The sequence below is a fragment of the Chrysochloris asiatica genome, unplaced genomic scaffold (genome assembly GCF_000296735.1).
Source record: "Chrysochloris asiatica unplaced genomic scaffold, ChrAsi1.0 scaffold00002, whole genome shotgun sequence".
NCBI lineage: Eukaryota > Metazoa > Chordata > Mammalia > Afrosoricida > Chrysochloridae > Chrysochloris > Chrysochloris asiatica.
In genome coordinates this window covers 36470224-36486117 of record NW_006408520.1, presented here as the reverse complement: position 1 = coordinate 36486117, position 15894 = coordinate 36470224, and the positions used below count along the sequence as shown (strand labels likewise).

General features: G+C 35.3%; 1 pseudogene; it reads right to left on the bottom strand.

Moving 5' to 3' along the window:
• The window catches only part of LOC102836102, a 33030-nt pseudogene extending 17554 nt beyond the window's left edge, over positions 1–15476 (bottom strand).
• Between the last annotated feature and the right edge of the window lie 418 nt (positions 15477–15894).

The following is a 15894-nucleotide window of genomic DNA, read 5'->3' as shown; positions in this document are numbered from 1 at the left end:
ATTGTTGTAGATGCTGTCTTAATGTGTTAATTTTGGTTCTTTCTTCTTTTTGGATGTGTGCGTTTTTGCAATAAATTGTTCTCTTAGCACCGGTTTTCCCATTTCCCAAAGATTTTGGTATGTTGTGTTTTTGTTCTCATTTGTTTCTAGGAAATTTGTGAATTCATGTTTAATTTCTTCTACTACCCAGTTGCTTTTCAGCAGGGTATTATTCAGTTTCCATGTATTTGACTTGATATCCTTGGTCTTCCTATTGTTGATTTCTAATTTGATAGCATTGTGGTCTGAGAAGATGCTTTGTAGGTATTTTGAGATTTGTAAATTTATGAAGATTTGTTTTGTGTCCTAGGACAAAGTCTATTCTAGAGAATGTTCCATGTGCACTGGAAATGAATGTGTATTGTGCTGTTGTTGGGTTGAATGCTCTGTACATGTCTATGAGGTACAGTTGGCTGATTGTGTTATTTAGTTCTTATGTGTCTTTCTCAAGTTTCTTTCTGGTTGTTCTATCCATTTTTGAAAGTGGTATATTAAAATCACCCACTATTATTGTAGATTCATCTATTTCTTTCTTCAAATATATTAGAGTTTGCTTTATATATTTTGGAGCTCTTTTATTGGGAGCATAAGTATTTATTATGGTTATGTTATCCTATTCAATTGTCCCTTTAATCACAAGATAATGTCCATCTTTATCTATTATGCTGGTTTTTGCCTTAAAGTTTATATTATCAGAGATTAGTACTACCTCTCTTGTTCTTTTTTTTTAAATTGCAATTAGCTTAGTATAATTTTTTTCCATCCTTTGACTTTTAATCTGTTTTTGTCTGTGTGTATGAGATGTGTCTCTTGCAGACAGTATATTGAATAAAAGATTATGTTTTCTTATCTATTCTGTCACCCTCCATCTCTTAACAGGTGCATTTAATCCATTTAAATTCAGTGTCATTATCGATAGGTATGGATTAATTGCTGCCATTATGTTTGTTTTTTGTGTGGTGTTGCTGCTTTCTTTGTTCTGTGTGTCTTCCTTTGTTGAATTCATGCTTTCTGTGTTCCTTCTTGTGAGTTTCCTCATAGTTTTAATGTTTCCATGTTCTTGGATTTTCATTCTCTTGGTATGATGTGAAGTGTTAATTTTCTTTGAAGTTGCCTTATAGTCCATTAACTCTTCTCTCCATTAAGTGCAGATTATTTTATCCTGTAATCTACCTGACCTTCTCACCATCTGCATCTCTATTCCTACGTGTTTACCTTCTTTCTCATTGTAATTGTTTTGATCATAGACTGACCTCCCAGATTCTCTGAGTTTATTCTTATAGTTTTGTTCTGTTCTCTATTCTTCCTTCTGTCAATTTAATTCTGGAAGGTGCTGCCATGTATGTCAATCTCTGGTTGTTGTCTGTTCTTGTTGGTTCTCAGTCCACAGAACTCCTTCTAGGATGTTTTGTTGTGCAGGGTTGGCTTTGGCAAAATCCCTTAGTTTCTGTTTATCCTGGAATGTTTTGATTACACTGTCATATTTGATTGATATCTTTGCTGGATAAAGGATTCTTGGTTGGCAGTTTTTTGTTTTTGTTTTTTTTTTTCCTTTCAGGGTTTCATATATGTATACCTGCCCATTGCCTTCTTGCTTGCATGGTTTCTGCTGAAAGATCCAAGCTTAATCTGACTTGCTTGCCTTTGTATGTAACACTTCTGTTTTCCCTAGCTGCTTTCAGGAGTGTCACCTTATCTTTCATTTTGGAGAGTTTGATTATGATACATATCAGTGATTTTCTTTTGGAGTCTATTCTTCCTGGGGTTTGTTTAGCTTCTTGAATATTTATCTTTTCCCTTTTCAGGATTTTAGAGAAATTTTCTTCCAGAAATTCTTCAACCACTTCCTCTGTGGAATTGTATGATTCTTCTTGTTCCAGAATGCTGATAATTCTTAAGTTATTCATCTTCATGCTGTCCCACATGAATCTTAGACTTTCTTCAGATTTTTTTATCCTTTTTTCTGTTTGCTCTTCTGTCTTAGTGGTATTGAGAGATTTGTCTCCCAGCTCGGTGGTTCTGCCTTCCATCTCTTATTTATACTCCTTTGCCCTTTCAGAGTATTGTCTATTTCTGATATTCTATTATTGATTGTTTGGACCTCTTTCTATAGTCTTGAATTGTTTCCAATGCTGTGTCTATCTTATTTGATTGTTCCTATAGTGCTGTACTGACTTCTTCCTTGTTTTTCTTAACTCCATTGTAAAGTGTTTTGAAACATTTTATAATCATTTTTCTGAATTCCTTCTTAGGCATTTCCAAGGCCTGCCTTCCTTTCAGAATGAAGTCCAGGTCTACCTCTAGGTCATTTGTCTTGGATATTTTATCTTGTTTCTGTACATGTGCTGATATGGTCATCTGCTTTTGCTTCTTGGACATGTTTAATGTTTAACTGTGGCCTTAATACTTAATTGAATATGTGTTTTGGTATTTTTTATGCTGATTTCTTCCAGGTAGATGTGACCAGGATGTCTGCTTCCCTTTTCCCTCTTCATATTGCTTAACTCAGAGTAACTTTCACAGATGTTGTCTGCCTCCCAGTTATATGGCAGTTGGTATTGGTTCTTGCCTTGGTTTTGGTGTTTTATAGAGTGTGTTTGTAGCTTGACTATATGGCAGCAGTTGCTGTCTCTTCTTGGGTAATATAGGGAGAGAAAGAGTCCCCCAAAGGTAGAAGGGGGAGCATACAACAGCAAAACAGCACCAGAAATAAACAAGAAAAAAAAAATACCAAAAAAGTAACAACAAAAATAAAAAGACAAAACTAGATTTAATACTGTAGTCTATAATCACAGAAATGGGAGAGGAGAGAAAGAGAAAAAAAAAAAAAATCTGTATCCTAATATGAGTATGAGTTTAATGTCCTTTCTTCAGCTTCTTGCCTTCAAAGCTGCCTGAGAAATTTCAAAGCTGCCTGAGAAATTTCAAGATGCCACTGTTGACTGTTATGCTGTACCTCAGGATTTAATTTAATTTTCAGTGTTTTGTTTTTAAACTCTCTTTCTCTCTCTACACCCCTGTTTTGACCTTTCCCATATTAAAACAACAATAACAACAACAACAAAAAAATAGTTCAGGGCCAGCTCTTGGGCTGAGAGTATCTGTGTGCATGCATGGCAGAAGAACCCACCAGTGGTGAAGGTGGGGGGTGTTCTTTCACCCAGGCACCCCCTCTAGTTACCAGAATGGAAGTGCACAAACAGTTGGGGAGGCCAATGGACACATACCAAAATAAAAGAAAATCAGAACAAAGCAAGACCGACAAAGTGTATTGTCCACCTTTGCTCCAAGGTTCCGGTGACATTTTTCCATGGTGTGTCTGCTCCCCTCCCTTGGTCTTGCTGTTTGGTTTCACCCAAGTTGTCAGTTCTGAGCCTCCGAGCCCAGCAGATTCAAAAGTATGTGATTTCTTAATTTTGCTACAAGTTCCACTAGTTATAAGCCTTCAAATCTTTTAAATATTCCTATCTCTGTGGTTCCGAATTTTGGAGCTCTGCATTGAATCTGCTTTGCCTGGTATTCTGTGGTATTGCTGATAGTGAACTTCACTGCACCTCTACCCTAGCCTTCATCAAGCTCCACCTTCCATTTCATTTTTGACAATTTCCAATTTTCCTATTTTCATACTTTGTACATTCCATGTTCTGATTATTAATGGATGTTTACTGCTGTTTTCTTCATTTTGATGTTTGTCCCATCAGCAAATGAAGGTCCCAAAGGAGGTTTACTCCATGCTTCATAGTCAATTCTACTTCAGGAGGCAACTATTCCTTGGTCACATTTTGAGTGCATACCAACCTGAGGAACTCATCTTCCTGCACTATATCTGATAATATTCTGGTGCTTTTCATCATATTTCAATATTCTGGTGCTCCACTGTTATTTATGAGATTTTTAGTGACTAAATATTTAGAAGTGTTCTGTGTCACATTTTTCCTAGTCTATCTTTGTCTGGAAGCTCAGAAGAAACCTGTCCATCATCTGTAACCCTGTTGGCATTTCAAATACCCATGGCATAACTTTCAGCATTACAGCAACACACAAGCCACCACAGTACAAAAAACTGACAGACAAGTGCTGATCCAACTCATAGCAATCCTGTATAATATTTCTGGCATTGTGTAGCTTTATAGAAGTAGAATGCCTCATCTTTCTCCTGTGTACAGTGGCAGACTTGAAAAGCCAACCTTGTATTTACAGCACCTTCAGGGCTCCATTATTGCTGAATAGTACTCCATAGATATATACTACAGTTTATTTATATCTTTACCTATTAAAAGTCATGATGATTACTTCCAATATTTAGCTTTCATATATAAAGTTACAATAAAGATCATGTGCAGGCTTTTATGTGAATTGATGTTTTCACTTCATTTGAGTGAAAGATCATGACTGTTGTGTTATCCTGTTTTGGTGCTGCAAGATAAGAAACTGGTAGATCTAGTAACGGCAAGGGTAGTTGTTCAAACCCTCCAGCTGTGCCTTTGAAATCCTATACAGGGTTGCTTTGAGTCTCAAGACTTACTTGGAAGGACTATTTTTTGGTTTTGTGATAAATTGCTAAATTATCCTGCAAAATAAAAGAACCATTTTGTATTCCTACCAACAATGAATGAGCATTCTTATTTATTCACATCTCACTAGCATTTGATATTGAAGGTGTTTTGGATTTAAGTCTTCTGTAGCATCAGCACTGGACTGTGAACCACATGGTTGACAGTTCAAATCCACCAGCTACTCCTTGGAAATTATATTCAGGGTCACTATGAGTTGGAACCAAATTGATGGCACTTAGCAACAACAACAGGTATGTAGTGGTATTTTATTGTTTCTTTATTTTGCAATAGCCTAATGGTATCTTTGGATTTTTGGTGTAGCACTATAGGATAAAGCACTGGACCACAAGGTTCAATCCACTAGCCAAAAAACCCTATACAGGGTTACAATGAGTAGGAACAGAATTGACAGTGCTTAGCAATAACAACAATGATATCCCTAATATTTTTTAGCATCTTTTTGTATGGTTATTTTCCATTTATATATCTTCTTTGGTAAGATGCCTGTTCAGATTTTTTCCCTGTTATTCACTGACTTGGTAAAACTAATTTTTTGTTTTGTGAGAAACTGCTAAACTGTCTTACAAAGTAACTGGACCATTTTGTATTTCCACCAGTAGTGAACGTTGTGTATTTTCTTATTGTTAAGTTTTAAAAGTTCTTTGTATAGTTCGGCTATAAGTCTTTGCCAGATACTTGTTTTGCCAATATTTTCTTCCATTCTATAGCTTATCTATTCATTCTCTTAGCAGTGTCTTTCATAGAACAAAAGTTTTTAGTATTAATTAAGTCCAAATTATTTATTTTTTTGTTTACATCTCATTTTTTTTTACTCTGTCTTTATTCATCCTAGGTCTGCCAACATCAAATATTAAATTATATCTGTTATTCAAGATCTGATTTTATTAAATCTTGAATGACAGATATAATTTAATATAAATAAACCATTTTATTCTATACATCTTAGTGGTCTTCATTAAATTTGCATTAAATTATTGTCAAGCATGTTAAATCTAAGCTATAAACTCCTTGAGAAGATTTCTTGAGCCTCAAAACTTTTGTATATTTCAAAGTATATGTTATAGCCAATACATGGGTGTTCAGAAAATGTTAAATGAATGAATGAATCATAACTTAAATGATAAATATGTCTGAATAAAATGGGTACTTCTGAAAAGTGATTCAATGTTCGTTCTTCAGATCATAGTTTCACGTTGTTTTATTAATTTACTTGAACATAATTTTTAAAACTAATTATTGTGGACTGAGTGATAGTTTACATGGGGAAATAACTTTACATTCATCACTTTATTGCAATGATTATTATAATTTCCTCTGTGCATCATCATTCAACAGTATTTGCTTCTATTTCATGTTTTTTTTTGGGGGGGGAGCAGGGGGAATGTACACAAAAACACTCAGGAATATATGATCATTTAAACAACCAAAGGACACATTCTGCAAGCCTGCCTCCTGACCATCAGCACCTGGCTGTCAGCACACAGTCTTTCTCTTTCCATGAGTCTGGAATCCTCTGCTGCTCTCTCTCTCCATGCCTTCATCTCTTTTTCCATCGCTGGTGTCATTGCTTCTCTGGATAGGGTCTCACATTCCACTCGTGCTCTTCTCCTTTGATGGTTCTAGGGTTCTCTGCTCCTGGACTGTAAGATTAACTACTGCCCACTTTTGTTTACATAACTTCTACCTTTACAGTTGTGACTGTTACAATTAGTCATGATAACAATTACTCACTATTGAGTCATAAGAATTTTATGCCAATCTCCTTTGACCAGACCCTTCTAGACAAGATGAATACCATTTAGTGGGGATTCTACCTTCCCCCATACACTCTGAAACTAAACTCCATCTTGAAAATTTGTTAAGTCAGTCACTTTGTACATTTATAGCCCATTCCATTCTAGGTACCCAATGTTATTCAACATATGTATTTCCCCTGCTCCCACAACTCTATTTCATCTTCATTTCCTTTTGGTTCTGGTAGTGTAATGGTTACAAATCAGGCTGTGAACCTGAAGGTCAGCAGTCTGAAACTACCAGTTGTTCCTCAGGAGAAAGATTAAGCTTTCTGCTCTCGTAAAGTTTTAAAGCCTTGGAAACCCTGTACAGGGTTGCTATGAGTTGGAACCGACTCCACGGCGCATAACCACCACTACCACATCCTTTTAAGGGTATGATGCCTTTTTTATTTATTTATTTATTTTTTTATCTTCTTCTAGTTGAATTCTGATCATCAAGCCATCAAAGCTAGGTCAAATGGGTACTATCTACAATTTTGGACATTCTTGTGCATCAAATCTCACTTCACATCAGCTAGCCACTTCGTTTGCTCTCAGCTCCAGCCCTCTGTGGCTATGTCCTTGTCCGTAGTCTCAAGAGTTCACAGATTTCACCAAATATTGGACCAACCAACCACTCTTCTTCTCTCTCTTATCTCCAGGACAACAGGAGTCTATGGAACACGGTTGAATTCGACCCATAACTTCATTACTGCTTTCCCCCTCTTCCACTCACCAGGATACTAACATGGTCTCCAGCAAGCTTACATGCCTGTTCATGTGTTTCCTTTGAGTTTCAGTCTTGGAGGGGAATTTGCCCTGAAGGGACTTATTGCTTACCTTGATGGCTCTCCAGAGAACAACTTGCTTGTTCTTGTAGTTCCAATCTGACTGCCATTTTTCTTTTGGATTGTTCCTTCAAGAAGAATCTTTTGTTGCTCTAGCTATTCCAGGTGGTCTCTTGTCCTTTCAAGTGGGAATGTCACACCTCAGAATGTTCAGTAAGGGGCTCAGGAATCTACCTAAGATTCTGTACACTACAAAGTCTCTATAGGAAGCTTATTTCACTGGAAAAGTTCTAGAACCCCTTTTAAGTATTCCAATCAGTTGTAGGCTGAAGACAGGCTTATACGTTTTCTATCCCACTTAAGTGTCTATTTTACAGAAGTAGGCAAGGGAAACTAATATTCATAAAATAGTCAAGTATCTTAACATTGTTTCCCCTCTTTTACTCATTCAGTCTATGACTCTATCCCTGTATCACTGAGCCCTGTTGTTGAACATATTTTTATACTAAACTATTCCTTGTATTCAAGAATAAATGTAAACAATTATATAGAAAAACATATTGTTCTGTTTACTTATCAGATATAAATACTTTCACTTCCTGATACCCACACCCCAAGGATAAAATCTCTGATAAAACTGAAGCTCAGAACTTCAACAATTTTAAAAGAAATTCAAAGGTTTTCAGGAGAAAAAAATATGTAGTTCCCCTGCAGCTAAGTTTTTAAAAGTACATATCAGTATTTGTGATCTAGCTAGTTTGAGTGTTTTTGTTTAGAAAACACTGAAGATGTTGTGAATTTAGGAATGAGTCGGAAGGAAGTGTGTGAATTAGCATATTCATGCTAACATCTGCTTGAGAGAACACTGAAAATGCTCGGAATATCATACCCTTAAAAGGATGTGCAGTAACCAAAAGGAAATGAAGGGGAAATAGTCTTGTGGGAGGAGTGGAAATGCATGTCTTGAATAACCTTTAACACTCTCTAGCCAAGTTCTGGTGTGGTGCTGTGGGCTAATGCGTCAGACTGTGAAGTCGTTTGAACGGTCGGTGGTTCAAGCTCACCAGCTTCTCCTTGGAAACCCTATACAGGGTCTCTATGGGTCAGAACCGACTCGACGGCACTTAACAACAACAACAGCCAAGTTCTATGTATTTCTGAATACTCGAATTCAACAAATGGTAAATAATGATAATTATTAAGCTAGAATTTCTTTGAGGTATAGTCAGCTTGTTGTTGTTGCTGTGAAGTGCTGTAGAGTTGGTTCTGACACATAGCGACCCTGTATAGGGTTTCTGAGGAACAGCTAGTGAGCTTGAACTGCCGACCTTGCAGTCCAAACGGCTTTGCAGTCTGGCGCATTAACCCACAGCGCCACACCAAGAACCCAATAATTAGAAGACTATTAACCACTGCTTATTTAAACACTGCATATTTAAACAATATGGCCTATATTATTAAAGTAATCATTCTAAGTATTGTCATCACCATTTATCCCAAAGAATAAAAAGCAGCTCTTTGTAAGATTACACCAAAACAAGTAGATAAACTAATAAAGCAAATATAGAAAACCAAGCCGGATGCTGTGGAGTCAATTCTGACTCATAGTAATCCTTTAGGACTTTGTAGAACTGTCTCATTGGATTTCCAAGAATATAATCTTTACAGAAGCAGACTGCCGTAATGTCTCCTGTGGAGCAGCGGTGGGTTCAAACCAAAGGACCTGTTGGTTAGTAGTCAATTGCTGTGACAACTGCACCTCTAAGACTCCCCAATATAAGATTTTTAATCATGGTGAAATAGAATCAAGATAACTGTAGGTTTTCCTACCATTTGAGATGTTGAGAAAAAAATTATATTGATATTTGTGAAATTTAAATATAGTACTACTGAGAAATATCACCTCACAGCCTCCTTTATTTATGAAACAGACATTTATTGAACACTTGCAATATGTAGACAGCATACACAACAAACTTTTATCTTCATGAAGGCTATGTTTAAGTGGAAGAAAATTAAAGAAAGAAAGGAAGAGAAAGAAGGGAGGGATCTGGAAGGAAGAGATACTTGACAGCAATTGCGTCTGGATTAGATATGGTGTGGTGATGCTGCGGTGGGGTAACAACTAAAGGAAAAATAGAAATCAAGGTTTTTAACTGAAACAATTGGGTGTATGTTAGTGCCACTTATTGTGATAGAAAACACTGGCAGAGTAAATTTTTTGTAAATTGTACCTCTCATCATAAGAAGTTTAATATCAATGAGTCAATGAGCTACCCAGTCAATAAGAGATGTCAATTTTGTCTCTACAAGACTGAAACTCAGAAAACAGATATATGTACTGAAGATATAAATATTTTTTTTTTTACAATAGGACTTTGCCCTTTAGTGATAACATAGAGGAACAAATGTTTCCCAAAGCATTGATGACCAGCAAAGTAAAACGAATGAATGACACTTTGCATCATGGCTTTCAAAAGCAGAAAACATTTGAAGACACATGTGATTCATTGTGTCAAAAACTTGCCAAAAGAGTAACATATGCTAAAACAAAGATATCACCATCACATGGTAATTCTATTCATTCGCCAGTACAATTAGAATGTGAGTTTAAAAGTCAACTTTGTTGTTATGTGCCATTGAGTCAGTACCGACTTATAGCAACCCTATGCAAAACAATGAAACACTGCCCAGTCCTGGGCTAACCTCACAATTGTTGCCATGCTTGAGCCCATTGATGCTGTCATTTTGCCAATGTATCTCATTGGGAATCTTCCTCTTTTTCTCTGACCTTCCACCTTATCAAACATGATGTCCTTTTCTTGTGACTGGTCCCTCTTGACAGTCTGTCCTAAGTATGAGAGATGAAGTTTGGCCATCCTGGCCTCCAAGGAGCACTCTGGCTGCACATCATCTTAACATATTTTTCTAGGCTATCTAACTGGATCTGTTAAAGCCAATGCAAAATGATGGAATGGTACAATGTACATCTATTTGTTTACTCATTTGATCACAATCGGTGCTAATTTTGTTCTGAACTAATTTTTTATTGTCATCAAAATATTTATTTCTATAATGTAAAACCAATATTTTTTAAAAAATCTCATTTTTATTTATACAATAAACTCCAGCTGAATATATTTCTAGATTCTAATTTTATATGAATTTCTTTTTGCATGATAGCAACCATACCAACCACTTATTGTTTTCAAAGAATATAGCATTTCATAAACTTATTTCTCTTACCTTTGATATGAGCATGAAATCACAATAGTCCAGAACTTGGAACAGACTTAGGAAAATAGAGTCATTAAGTAGAGCCTAGTGAAAGTCAGGATATTTTTCTTTTTTAAGTCCATAACACAAAGTAGTTCTTCTGAAACAAAAAAGGGAGGCAGTGCACACACACACACACACACACAAGCCCTAGTGATTTAACTTTGTTATTTTAATTTCTCTTCTTATATTTTTCATTTTCAATTAATTCGTTATGGACATTAGGAAATTGAACTGATTCCATTTCAGAAATACAATGACTAGAAGTACAGTCTACTAAAATGGCACCGAGCCAAGCATTTTATATAATGGATTTTGGCACAAGGTGTTACTTTGAGAGCACAGACCTGTTTCTATGCATATCAGTCAGTTCCATACTACAGGCTTTATAAGGCATGGTCTTTATTAGGACTTCTCCCTTTACATCATACGTGGTTCAGATATTGGCACAGCTTTCCAAGTCTTTTACTAAATGCATATTTTACATGTTGCTCTGTAGCATGGTGTTTATTAGTGACATAATTATCTATGTAGGCCCAAATTATATAAATTGCAAAGTTTAGAATTCTGTGTTTTACACATTATAGAAAATAAAAAGGTCTTTCTGGCTGCCTACTTGTGAAAATGTTACACACATGTTCCAATGGTTACAGTTCAAAATACTTACTTTGCAGATCTTAACACAAAATCTATCATTTAAAAAAAAAAAAAAGAAAGCTTTTTCACATGGAAGTTACATTACAAACTGAAAGGATACAGAAGCTACTTATAAAGTAGGAAAATGCATATTATGAAAGGTTCCAATTTATCAGTAGGAAGAAATAATCTTTTAATTGTTTTGCTACCCTTATCATCATTATTGTTGTTGTTATTACCTAAATTGGGGCTGCTTTTGAAAATCATTAGCTTGATTTTAGCTACTATTCTGAATAATAAGGGTCCATCTAATCATTTTAAGTGACCAAATTTAAGATTGGGCTCCACCCTGCCCCATCCTCTTTCATATCCATATCTGAACAAACAGCATTATGTAGCATTGATTTCAAATAAAAAGAACAGGTGGAGACTATGGTTATGCTTTGCTCTTTTTTTCTGCCACTTCTTGTTAGCAAATTGTAGCCTGTTGTGCTCACTTTCTGAAATAGACATTGAAAACTGAGATAAAAGAATAGCAACAAAATACATAATACCATTACTACCAACACCACCAGCAAGCTCACTGAAATTTTATCTTATATTGACTCTATTCAAAGACAAAGATGAAAATCCCACCATGTTGTATTGTAAGTGTACTGTTTAATGATTTATGAAAAGAACTAAAGAGATTTTACAGCTTTTATTTTTTCCTTTTCAAAGAATTATGTTACAATGGATTATTTTTGTGCCGTGTTTATTTTACAGACATATATAGACACTATTGCTTGCCTCTGAATAGTAGTTTAGTTGGTCATCTTGAAAACAGTGGGGTATAGCAGTGCTTCTTCTATTATAAAGTGCCTATGAATCACTTAGGATATTGTTAAAACTGAAGATTTGATTGAATTGGCCTGTGGTATATCCTGACTTTCTGCTGCATTTATAACAAGTCTCAAGGTGATAAGATGCTGCTTGTCCATGGGCCACATTTTGAATGCAAGGTGATCCTGGGAGATCATCTCTAACTTAACCTTCTGAATAAATAGCAAACATAGCTTTTCTATCAAAAGAAAGTTTTGGAACCCTCCCTTCCCCAATTTACAGGTAGTGGAATTTACTTTGTGACTTTATATGGATTGGCTAGAAACTTTTTAGGGAAATTCACATTCCCATATATGATATACTTTGAATTTATTAACATGATCATTTATTTTTGTATTATAATGATAATATTTACATTTTAAACAGTAAGTGAAAGTTTGTAGTTGTTCATAGAATATATTTATCTGGTTAGAGTAGAAAGCTTTTCGCTATCCCTGTGCCCAAATTGCTCTTATTTATGTTTCAATTGTCACAAACATTTTTTGGTTTTCAAAAAGAGTAATCAGATCACATAGGGTAGAGACTTGTTATTGACAGCTGATCACTTTAAAACATAATTCCTTTAGTAGCCATGGTAGGATCAGAATCATCTGGAGAAATTCTTCAAATTATAGGTTTTGCCCCCTCTCTGCAAATCCCTTCAACTCAGAAGATCCCTTTGCAAATATTAAAACCTCCTGGTAGGGCTATGGTTATTTTAATCTGAAAAAAACAAGGCCCACATGGTTTTAATTTGCCACCTCTACCCCTCAAATTAAGAACTGCTGAAATAAATTAATGACATATTTTAAGTCTCACCTTTTATTATGGATTTTAAAGTCAAAACCATAAAATTCTTAAACTATTTTGTGTATTTTTATTTTATATACAGTTAAATTACACCAAGGGTTCTGTGTTAACAAGTTTCTTGCAGACCAAGGAGCTAAAGCAGAATTACACAGCAGTACATCCCTAGCATAGGTCAGTGGTTTTCAGCCCTAACTGTAACTGGAATAATCTGGGAAATTGAAAGAAAACAAATAACCAAGGTATGAGTTCTACCCCAGACCAATTAGATTAGAATCTCCAGAGATAGAGTCTGATTCATTATTTTAAAGCTCTTCGGGCAATTCATACACTCAGAGTTCAGAACCATAGTTGTGTTAAGATTTAGAAAACATTTATCTATATTTTTTAAAAATTACAATAATTTTTTATACTACTAAAATTTTGTATATGATAAACCATGGACTGCTAACTGCAATATTGACAACTTACACCCACCAGCCATTCTTAGGAAACTCTATACAGGATCACTATGAGTCAGAATTGACTTGATGGCACTTGAAAGCAACAACAATATCTTGAATTTCAAAGTGTGCAATATATAATAAAGAAGGGTTCATTCTAATCATGAAAGTATTCAAGATTTATTTTCTCCTGACTATCTAAAAATACTTGGACAAAAATTAACACATGATCATATATTTTTGAATGGACCTTCTTAAAGATAATCAGTAATTCAGTAATTAAAATATGAAGGGAAAATAATCCACTCCTCTGACTAACTTTCTCAAAGTACACAGAACTGAGTGAACACAGGTTAGTGAACTTAATCCTAGTGATATCACAGCATGTGATATACTATTAGGTCCTTTTACTTAAGAACTTCCAAGTTTTTACTCCTTTGCTGTTTTGATTTCCAATGCAATTATACATTATAATTAAACAATTAAAAAAACTTCATAACAATAATAAATACCTTGACTACAAAGGAAAGGACACAATTTCCAGATCATCTCATCTGCTCTTCTTACTGATTTCTTGAATGAAATCCTAAATGGGTTTTATTTAAAAATAATAAGGTATTTAAATAAAGTAAAATTAACTCTTTTTGGTGTACAGTGTTGCAAGCCAGTTCCCCATGGCCTTTCACATTTCTACATTGGCTATCATCTATTTGAGGACGCTATAAAACTGAGGTGTTTGGCATGATTGAAAACCACTAATATAGGTCTGAATCAAAGCTCCGTGTTAACAAATTGTCACCCCTCTCCACAATCTGGACATTAAAATTCAGATCCACTGGAATTGCCTTCACTGAATTATAGTTTCATATTCAGTGCTACTGTTAACCTCAACACCACCTTTAAGTGGGCTATTTGTGTTAGAATATTACATCTTCCCAGATTTTGAGCTCAACTTCAGACGTCATACTTTAATTGAACCCAGTCCAGAACACCCAACCAGTTCATGGATGACCCAAGAGTTTGCTTTGCAAGACACAGAGGTGTTGATATTTGTCAAATTAACTATTTGCTAGAACACAGATAAATCCCTAGATATTTGGGGCATTTATCAAGTAAAACAAAGGAGTTACCTGACTTCAGAAAGAATTATTTTTATTTCCTTTGTACTAGTATCTGGGAAAAGGAGTTCTGGTAGTGTAGTAGTTACAAATTGGGCTGCTAACCTCAGGGTCAGCTGTTTGAAACCACCAGCTGTTATGTGGGAGAAAGATGAGGTTTTCTGCTCCTGTAAAGATTTACAGCCTCGGAAACCCTGTGTAGCGTCACTATAAGTCAGAACTGACTCCATTGTACACAACAACAATAAGAAGACTCTGGGAACTAAGAAATATGATTTAGTTATCTATTTTTAACAATTCTTTAACAAAACATTAGTTTCAGTACCTAAATCAAAGTATTCTCCTCCCAGCATATTCTACTGGGAAATACCATGGCCTGTGCCTACTAAGGGGTTCTTAAAATATTCATCTCTATTATGAAAACACAAATTAGGTTTCTAAATATTTTCCTGATATAAGAGGGAACTCATGTGCTCTAACAAAAATGTTGTAACAGAGAAACCTTGAGATGGATGGGTATTCTGAGGTCATTTATCAGTTTATAGCATCTCTGAATTTAGAGATAGAGTCACAATATAACAGCAATCCAATAGAAAACTTTTGTCCCTTGGTAGGGTTGATCTAGGCAACACAATAGCTTTGTATTTTCTTCTAGCACAACAAGGAGAGATCTGTGCTATGGCAAACGTCTCCTGTTGTACTTAGATAAACTCTTTAGGGCAAGTAGAGTAAGACAGATCCACTAAAAAGCTAACTGGTTTCATTCAAAGCCCTCCTATTCCTAATTCCCCTATTTTTGATGTTTTTAGCTGATTACCTAATGTTATTGGTTTTTGGTTACATGCTGTATTACAAAGAAGCTTAATTATCTTGATTAGTATATTAATTATTTTAGTACTAATTAAATGCATTATGAAATTTGTTTAATGCCTATAACCAAATGACTATTTCCATTGCTATACAGTGAGTTAAGTACTTTTCAGAAATGATACTTCAGAGAAACCTGATTTCATTACTTGGGTTAGCCTTTTCTTAATGCTGAATTGTTCTTCCAAATGTGGCCTTGCTCCACACATACCCCAATCAAAGAATTACATAAGTGGCATAGTGAAAAGCCCACTTACCTGGATGATGCCTGATTATCACTAATAGCCATTTCTTTAAGTAAAGTAAAGTGATATGTAGTGTCTATGGTCCTAAAAACTCAATGAATACTCATCCAAGGTTCCAACTAACGTCTATGCAAAAAAAGTGTACTTATAACAGTGACCAAAGAATTGCTTCAGAAATTCAGATCAACAGGGGAGATATGTGAAGGCATTTTAAATCTGGTGTGCTTGGCATGATTGAATACGACTGACTTAGGTCTGAATAAAAGCTTCACTTAAAAAAAAAAAAAAAAAAAACTGGAGGTGGGGCTTAATGGTAGATCATGGAGAAGTGCAGTGGGGACCTCCATCAGCAATAATACAAATACTAGATGAAGCAGGTTCAGGGGACAGTTCCAGAACTCTGAACTACATATAAAGGAATGTTTACAAAGTTTGAAGGCTTACAGTCAGAGGAATTTGTAG